Source organism: Alexandromys fortis, unplaced genomic scaffold (genome assembly GCF_014885135.2).
Source record: "Alexandromys fortis isolate MF-2015 unplaced genomic scaffold, M_Fortis_MF-2015_v1.1 scaffold_183, whole genome shotgun sequence".
NCBI classification, from domain to species: Eukaryota; Metazoa; Chordata; class Mammalia; order Rodentia; family Cricetidae; genus Alexandromys; species Alexandromys fortis.
In genome coordinates, this window is record NW_026068079.1 from 2,617,188 (window position 1) to 2,626,510 (window position 9,323).

A 9,323-nucleotide genomic window follows, 5' to 3' on the forward strand; every position below is an offset into this window, starting at 1 on the left:
ATATATATTTCTTAAATAAGATGGTTCAAGACACCACCTAATAGTAAAATGGCAAAATTTGCCTTTTGGGTCATTGTTTAACAGGTTTACTTTTTATGCTTGAGTTTCTGAATAGCCATGTTTTATAAAAACTTACATTAGAATGTATAATTCTCTATTTTCTCATTACGCATTCAACTAGGAAGGATTTTGTGGGATTATGATTTTGTGGGAATAGCCAATATGCATAATGCATAATAGCTTCCTTCCTTCTGACATAGGTTCTCCCCTGACTCTCTGTCTGTACCTTCCAGATTGAATACTTGTGTTCAAATACTTGCTTTTGATTCTGTTTCAGATATAACCACAAGGCTCAATTGACAAGGTAAGGAAGGACCTTTGACCCAGGTCTCTTGACCAAGAATCCTCTCTGCCCAGTGATGGCTTGGGTCTAAGTGAGCTGAAATGGTGGGACCCTAAAAAGGTTGTAATTCCGCATCTTTCCTTGCTGTGCTTCTCTGGGAGGGGGAGGGCCCTGTGTTGTGCGGGTTTCTAAGACATTTGTGACAGCGTAGGCTTCTTTATATCAAAAACTCCATCTCATAGAGGCTTCAGAGTCTCACAGGTGCAAATCCCGATGAGCTTTGCAAGTCTGTCAACACTGGCTTAGTGCCTCTGAGCCTCGGTTCCCTTACTTCTAAACCGAATGGTAGCACACCAGCCACTCACAAGTCTTTGTAGTAAGCCAGGTTAACTCATGCTGAGCAGTCTGGTACCTACATAGCTTGTTGTCAATAAACCTCTCCCTGTCCCTTACCTGAAATCTTCCACAAGTCCAGCACCTACAAATAGCTCCTGTCTGCTGGTCACCATGGCAACCTTAAGCAAGCTATAAATTTCTCCTAATGAAGCAGAGATATTTTCACTTTTCCCTGCTGTGCCTGTCTGGGTCTTGGATAGATTAAAAACTCCCTGAGGAGTATCGCTTTAGAGTGTGTAGTCTGCCCATCTATAATCCACATCACTGACTATGACAGAGGCAAAAATAACCAGATAGGAAAGGCAGAGTCAGCCTTCCCTGGGCACGAAGCTGCCTCTGTGTTTTAGATGGGACAACTGTGTTCACTGGCATTATGGCTCTGTGTGCGTGTGTGCGTGTGTGTGTGCGTGTGTGTGTGTGCGTGTGTGTGCGTGTGTGTGTGCGTGTGTGTGTGTGTGTGTGTGTGTTGACTTGTTTCTGTGGATACAGGAATAGAACCTAGGCCCTTGTGAAGCCTGGGGCTGCTCAAGAGGCCACCAAGCATACCCTCTGCTGCTCTGTCCTTGGCTCTGTCTCCCTTTGGGTTTGTGATTCACTTGGAGTCCACAGCACCAAACTGAGTGCAGCGTGTCCTGAGGCTCCCTTGACTCTGGCCCAGAGTCTGCCCAGACCACTCGAGTCAGCAACATGCCTTTTGTACTTTTGTAACATGATGATACTGGATCAAGTTTTTAAAAATCTTTTCACATCCTGAGTTTCTGTGGCTTTTATGGATGCAGAATCAATCTCTAGCAGAAGCTGTGTGGAAAATGACTTTTATTGAAGATGCAGATAAGGATGGGAAAGGATCAAAATATCACGTGCTTCTGAGAAGATTATCAAACACTCCCTTCCGTCTTCCTTTGTAAATGTGAAAGACTTAGCACATCTGTAATGCTAGTTTTCAGGATTCTGAGGCAAGAGGATTCCCAGTTTGAGGCCAGCCTTAAACAGCCTAGGTTACAGAGAAAGACTCTGACCAATAAGAACAAGGAAAACAATAACAACAACCTACCACAATATTGAGGCCCAGAAAGGAAAGGACTTGAGTTCATCTCTGACATCTGGAATATCTGAATTAAACATGTATACTCGGTTCTTGTTTGAATATGCAAATTTGTTCTAATGCAGTTAGTGGAGAACGATTTGAACACATTGCAGATGCTGCCTTTGCCCCTGTGTGATCTCACTCACACGACACACTAGGGAAAAGCAGAAAGCTGCATGCAGCCAAACTGTGGTGTCAAGTGAAAAGTCCAGGTAGTGGTAAGCAAACCTTATGCCAAGCAAACCGGAAGGGGGAGAAGGCAAAGGAAGGGTGGATGCTTCAAGCAGGAGGCAATCCACATCTGAAGCCTTAGCAAACCCAGCCTTCCCTTTATGGGCAGAAGCAAGCACAACTAGGAAGAAAGAAGAGTGAGAAGTGAGGGAAATGGTTGGTGTGTTGGCTGCTGAGTGGACCAGCTAACTCCGGAAAGAACCCCTCAGTAGGCTGGCTGCTGGCTCAGCTTGGGAAGAGTGGCCAATGTTTGATTTGAAATGTTTTGATTCAGATTGATCAGGGCAGACAAAGCAAGCTCATCATTTATGTGGCAACAAAAGAGAATTTGGAGCGTCCATGGTTTATCCCACCAAGGGTTGAGAGTGTGGGACATGCATGAGGCTTATCTAACTCACACAGGTGTGGCTGTCTGCAGGGAACTGGTCTAGAACAGAGAAAGGGAAAGGATTTGGGGTCATTGGTCTTCAGTGAAACCTGACATCTCCAGTGAGAACACCGGACACACTGCAAGCCTGTCCTGCCTCCCCATTGTGCTATGAGCCACATCTGTCTATTGCTGTATGACAGCTATTATTCTGACTTCAGACGACCCTCGTCACAGCAGTCAGGGACAGGCTATCTTCAGGTCTACAAAATGAAGTGCCATGCTTGCTGTGGTGTTTATGTATTCCTTTTGATTTTTCGAGAAAGCGTTTCTTTGTATAACAGTCCTAGCTATCCTGGAACTTGCTTTGTAGACCAGGCTGGTCTTGAACTCAGAGAGATCTGCCTGCCTCTGCCTCCCAAGTGCTTGGATTAAAGGCGTGCACCTCCACCGCTCAGCTGTTTATGTCTTTCTTAACAATATAAAATGGCTACCACTTTTTAAATTTCCCCTCCAATGTGTATGTCTGGTAGGGGGTTGCCTTTCATACTAAATATGTACTTTACCCCTGAACTACCCACTCAATTCTCTTGCGTTTTCTTTTTAATGTATCACTACAAAGCACCCCAAATCCCATTTCCCCCAAAGTCTTGTTATTTTTAATTACATGGTTGTAGCAGCACAGTAGCTTTAATACATGCATGACTGCAGCAGCAAGGGCATTTAAGAAGCTTTTTAGAGAGAAGGCTGCCCAGGGCTTGTAGTCTCTGGGATTCAACCAACACCCAATGTCCTCTGCAGTGTGTGACCCCAAGGCTGCTGGTCCTGCAGTCTCTGAGACTCAACCAACACCCAGTGTTCTCTGCAGTGTGTGCAAGCTTATACCCTTTCTGTCTAATACACCCAGGTGGAGAATCTGCTTCAAACTTCCTTCAGAGAGGCAAGAGTTTTCCTTGGGCTGAGGTTATTGAATAAACAGAACTATATGGTGAGATTTGACCAGTAACCAATCAGCACTTCTAAACCTCCCTGGAAAAGACTCACCTTGGTGAAACACTGATGGCCCAAGGCAAGGGACCCTGAGCTCTGGATGCTCCAAGCCTTTCCTGGCTATTCTAAGGGCCAAAGAGATCTATTTCTTCACATGTCCTTGAACTTTTATTGACAAGTCTTTGACAGCTTTGATTTAAGGAGAAGATAAATTAAGGAATCTCACTGAGATGACACTGTGGGATCATGGTGGGGGCAGGAGGGTAGTGGAGGGTGCTGTGTATATATACCCATGTAAGGAACAAAACTGCTTCTACAGGAGACCACGTTCTCAGTTTACTCAGACATTCTGGTTTATGAGGCAGGCCCTTTTCAATCTCAAATGAATTCTGGCAAGCCTATTTATATTCCAAAAAGCTAAGACTCCTCAATAAATATTCAGAGAAACGAGCCTGGTATAATAGGAAATATGTATTTGGTCTTTTTCTGGTCTCTGATTCCTGGCATGGGGCTCCTAAATCCCTCGAAAGTTCCTAAGGGTCTGAAGAGGCTTTGTTATGCAGAACTGTCCCTTTATGGGGCTAGAGAGACAGCTCAATCAGCAGAGTACTTCCTTTGTATGCAGGACCTGAATCTATGCCCAGAACCCAAGGAAACATCAGATGTGGTGACAGAGGTGGGGACGGGTGGATCTCCAGCTTGTGAGCCTTATCTGTGCACTTGAGGCCAGTGGGAGACATTGCTTTAAAAAGTCAAGAGGACGGCACTTGAGGAATGATATTCTGGGTTGTCCTCTGGCATCCACACCTCACTGGCACCCACATGAACACAAACCCACACATTTGCAAACACACATCAGAGATGGTGGGGGTGGAGAGAGAAAGCTGGGTGGGCATGGGCATGCAGGTGTCTGCAACCTGAGGGCTGTGGCAGCAGAGACAGGAGGATTCCTGTGCTTTTCTGGTTGTCAGCCTAATTCCAGAATCACTGAGAGACCCTGTCAGATTCACAGCACAAAATGGTATGTGAGTGAGATCCTGCAGGTGAGCCCTCAATGGGTGAGGGACAAACAAGTTTTATTAGGGAAAGGGAAGGGAGAGAAGAGAAGAGAAAGAAAGGAAGGAAGAGACAGAGAGAGAAAAGAGAAGAAGAGGGAGGAAAAGTCCTGCCTTCCCCTTCAGAGGAACAGCCTGGAAAGGAGAGGAGTGGGAGTGGGTGGAGTTGTCTCTTAAAGAGACCTTTGCACCAGCATGTAGATTAGGACCCTGGGCTGGCCAGGGCACTGCCTGGGCGCATCCTGCCAGATGACAAGGCAGGCCAGTGTAATGCCTGAATCCTTACATTCTGTATCCAGGGACTAGATAGGGAATTACAGAACAAGACACCTGATGTCCCCCTCTGGCTTCTGTGAATGTGCACTGATGTGAGATTTCCCTCTCTATGCTGTGAATATGCTTTATTACTATTGGTTAGAAAAGAAGCTCCTGTGGCCTATGGCAGGGCAGGATATAAATAGCCAGGCAGGAAAGTCAAACAGAGATTTATAGAGAAAATAGGTGGAGTCAGAGAGACTCCATGTAGCTGCAGAAGGAGAAAGAGGTGGAAACTTACCTGTAGGCCACAGCTTCATGGTTATACATAGATTAATAGAAATGGGTTAATTTAAAATGTAAGTTAGTTAATAAGAAGCCTGAGCTAATAGGCCAAGCAGTATTGTAATTAATATAGTTTCTGTGTGATTATTTGGGTCTGGGCAGTTGGAAGACTAAATATAGTGTACACAGACTCATGCACTCCACAAATAGGTGTGGGACACACACACTATGACACAACACAGAGACACACTCACAAATGGAAACCCTAAATTGGGCAGGTGAATATACCCTTGTGTTGTGGTGCCCCAGTGCCATGGAGATCGAGGTTCTTGTAACAAGACCATTCCTGACCTCATGCTATCTACTGTTGGGGACTGCAGACCATGGGGCCCTGAATTTCCTGTAAACGACTTGTTATGCCTGAAGCTGCTCTGAGCACGAGACTCTGAGGCAGGGGAATGGTTTCTGATGGCTGCAGCTGAAAGATGCTGGGGTGTGGCCAGAGCACTATGTAAGCTGCCCCCAACACAATAAAGTGGGCATTCTTGACATTCTTGTATCAAGGATGACCTGTGTCCCTGTGTCTCTGTGTGTCTGTGTGCGTGTGTTTTTAAATCTCCAGCCTAGTTCCCAGTTTGCGTCCCATAATGCAGGCGCTACAATCTACCTCTGCCTGCTCATTTGTATCTTTTATACTAAGCTATAGTAGTAAAATACATAAAATTTTCCTTAGTTCTGTGAATAATTCCAGGATATTATTGAACCCTAAGGGGAAGAGTTCACAGAGAATTACCCAGATTCATAGATGACTGGGTATCTGTAGGTAGCTGTCTTAGTTAGGTTTTTATTGCTGTGAGAAGACACCATGGCCATGGTTGGTGACTCCTATGAAGGAAACATTTAACTGTGGTGGCTGCTTACAGTTCAGGGGTTCAGTTCATCACCGTGGGAAGTATGGTGGCAGGCAGCCGTGAAGCTGGAGCAGAAATGGCTGCATCTTGCAGGCAACAGGAAATCAACTGTCACACTGAGCGAAGCTGGAGAAAAAAACCTCAAAGCCTGCCTTCACAGAGACCCGCGCACGACCACCAGAAGGTGTGGCCCAGATTAAAGGTGTGCCCTCCTGCCTCGAGGTGGGGATTAAAGGCCCATGTCTTCCAGTCTCCAACAAGGCCACTTTTCCTAATAGTGCTGCTCCCTCTGAGTGACCTGAGGACGTAGGACCTGTGACTGACACCCACAATGAAGACTGTTGTAGCAGTGTGCCTTTAGTCTGTGGAGTCTCATGAGAATGCGGGTCGGTGCAGGTGTCAGAACAGGATACTATCCAGTTTGTGTCAGATGAACCATGGGGAGCCCTTCGAGTTTTAACTACAACCCCCTCCAGGAGACCTGTGGCAGCCAATGGTTGGAGGCAGATCTTAGTAGCACATCACAGTGTCACATCACAGGCACCATCTCTTAAGGTCTTCTTTTCTCCTGTGTGGGTGCTAAGTAGAAAGCTCATCTATTGCCTGACTAAACTGATGCTCAACTGTAGAACTTTCTAGACACCCCCAGTTGGATATCTAGATGTGCTTGGTCTTCAGAAGGAAACAAGGGGCCTCCCTGCCTGCACTGTCCCCAGGCCCGAGCCCCCACTCCCTCCATCCTTTTCTAGGATCTTGGAGAAGGTATAGACCAGTTCCATGTTCTCTTGATAGGATGGTGGGGATAGGCATGCTTTGGAGGGACAGAAGCAGAGCAGGGAACCCACTGAGCATTCCTGCTGCTTAGAAGGAAGGAGAAAGGGCAATCTACCACAGGCTTATGTGAAACTTCCCCCACAGGCCTTCCAGAAACTTTGGGCAGGTATTCTAGGTTCTTTTCTTTTTTCTTTTCTCTTTCTCCTGTTTGTTCAAAACAGGATTTCTCCACATAGCCGTGGCCCACCTGGAACACCTGCCTCTCTCTCAGCTGATGGGATTAATGGTGTGTAACACACCAGCCTCCCTCCGTCTCTCTCTCTCTCTCTCTCTCTCTCTCTCTCTCTCTCTCTCTCTCTCTCTCTCTCTCCTGATGGGATTAAGGGTAACACCTGCCTCTCTCTCTCTCAGATGATTGGATTAACGGTGTGTAACACCTTGCCTGCCTTCCAGCTTTGTAGCTGTGAGAAAACAAACCTACAGAAATCAGCTTAGAGGAGAAAGGGTTTAATTTAGCTCCCAATTTCAGGTTGCAGCTCATTGTTGAGAGGAAGCAAAACATCAGGAACTTGATGTGGCTAGTCATGTCACATCGATAGCAGGAGCAGAAAGAAATGAATACATGCATGCTGCGTGCTCACTGGTGTTCTGCATAGTTGTGTTCAGTTCAGGACCCCTGCATAGGGAATGGTGCTGCCTATAATGGATTATGTCTTCCCACATCAATTGACTCAATCCCTAACAGACATGACCATGGGCCAAGAAACATTGACAATCTCTCATTGAAATCCTCAAGTGATTCCAGCTGTGCCAAACTGACAAAGCTACACACCACAGCGAGACTTCCCTAGGTTCTAGGGACTGACATTAAACGTGCATGTGCATGTGTATCACTTTATAAATATTACTGAGCTGCTGTCTCATGTTAAACACTGATTGTTTCTGTCTAATCCAGTCAAAGAGAATTTTTTTGACCTGTCTCAAGGCCACCACCTCGTCAAGTATTCCTCAATGCCTCCTTCCTTTGAGGGCAATGGCTGTGCCTTTTCTGACATCTAGGGATGCCCCACTGTAGACCTCTTCTGAAATCCCTTCCTTCCCCTCTCTCCTGCTGCGGGGCTAGCCTTTCATCGTCACACTTGTTATCTCAAAGTCACAGTGATTAGAGTTAGGTATTAACTATGGAGACCAAAGAACAAAATCAAAATTCTTACACTCTAACAACCAGCCCTGGACTACCTGGAGTCTGACACTCTGTGATGTGTGATGTCGTATGCAGACATCTGAAGCCACACTATGGTGCCTTACCAGAATGCAGTTTTGAAAAGAAGTCGTAGGCTGTGAAGTGTATCACTTCACGAGCTAGTGGGACAAATGCTTGCCTCCTGAATAATCCACACAGATAGCCTCTGTGGACTTGCAGTGTGTCTGAGTAGACCTCTGTGTGTCTGTGTCCACCACCTGTGTCACTGCGCAAGACCCTAACAGTCAGAACAACCTCCCAAATTAGAAAGTCATGGCGACATATATCCTCCTTGCTAGGCTCTGTCTTGTTTTGGAACTAAAGGCTGACTTCTTTTCCATCTCTTTGTCTGGGGACTAGAAACACTCATCAAAGGGGCATGGGGCTGCAAGGCCTCATTTAGGCACCTGATGACTCACTCATGCCAAGGGAGGGATGTGGCCTTCGCAGCAAGCTCGGGCAAGGGTGGAAGGGTGTTTAATTGCTATTGTGCCTCTGGAGTTGGCTAATCTTTACCACACACCTCCTCTGGCTGTGGACTTTGCACGATGTATGCACCTTCTGATACCCAATCGCTTCCTGCAGACACCCTACATAAGAGAACCTTTGTGTTTTCTTTCTACTAGGAGTACATTCCACGAGGACTGAGAGCAACAATGGAAGCTTTGGGTTTTGGAGAACAAAGTGTAGAATTTAGAAAAAAAATGTAATATATATGTAACAAATGGAGTCCCTAGATCAGAAATTCTTTGATAGACGTCTATGATTTGTGAACCTCTAAGATGAACTGGAAAAATTTGCATTGATGTGTATATGAATTTGGAGTAGACTGTGTCCTTTCTGTAAACCATGGTGGGAAAGATTTCATACTTCTAAAGACTGGAGCTCTCCGCCCCGAAACACACAGTTTACCTAGGACAACACTCAGCACTGACAGCTGTCAAAGCAGGAGCCAGTGCCCTGTATTGAACCGCATCCAGCTGGCCTGAGCACCTGACTCCAGGACTTCTCCTTCCATAGCCACAGACGCCACTGGCTCTATTTTTAAGAGACGAGTCCAAAGGGTGTTATTATTCTCTGTCTTGAAGCAGAGCCTGGAGGGGAGCGGCCAGCCTGGAAAAAGAGCCTCTCAAAGTGACTCACCATCACCCTCTCCTAAGTAATGGTCTGCGGGCTCTCTCTTACCCACACATTGGCCTGATATAATTGGGCCCAAGCCAGCGGCTGAGTGAGATATAAAACCCTGGGATGAATACAGGAGACCTAAGGTTTGGGCGAGAAGAATAGTTTTCCATTACCCGGATTTACCCCACTCACCCAAGAAGAAGGAAAGATAGCCTATTTATAAATGCTGGGGTCAGTGAACTGCCCAATTAGTATTAAAAT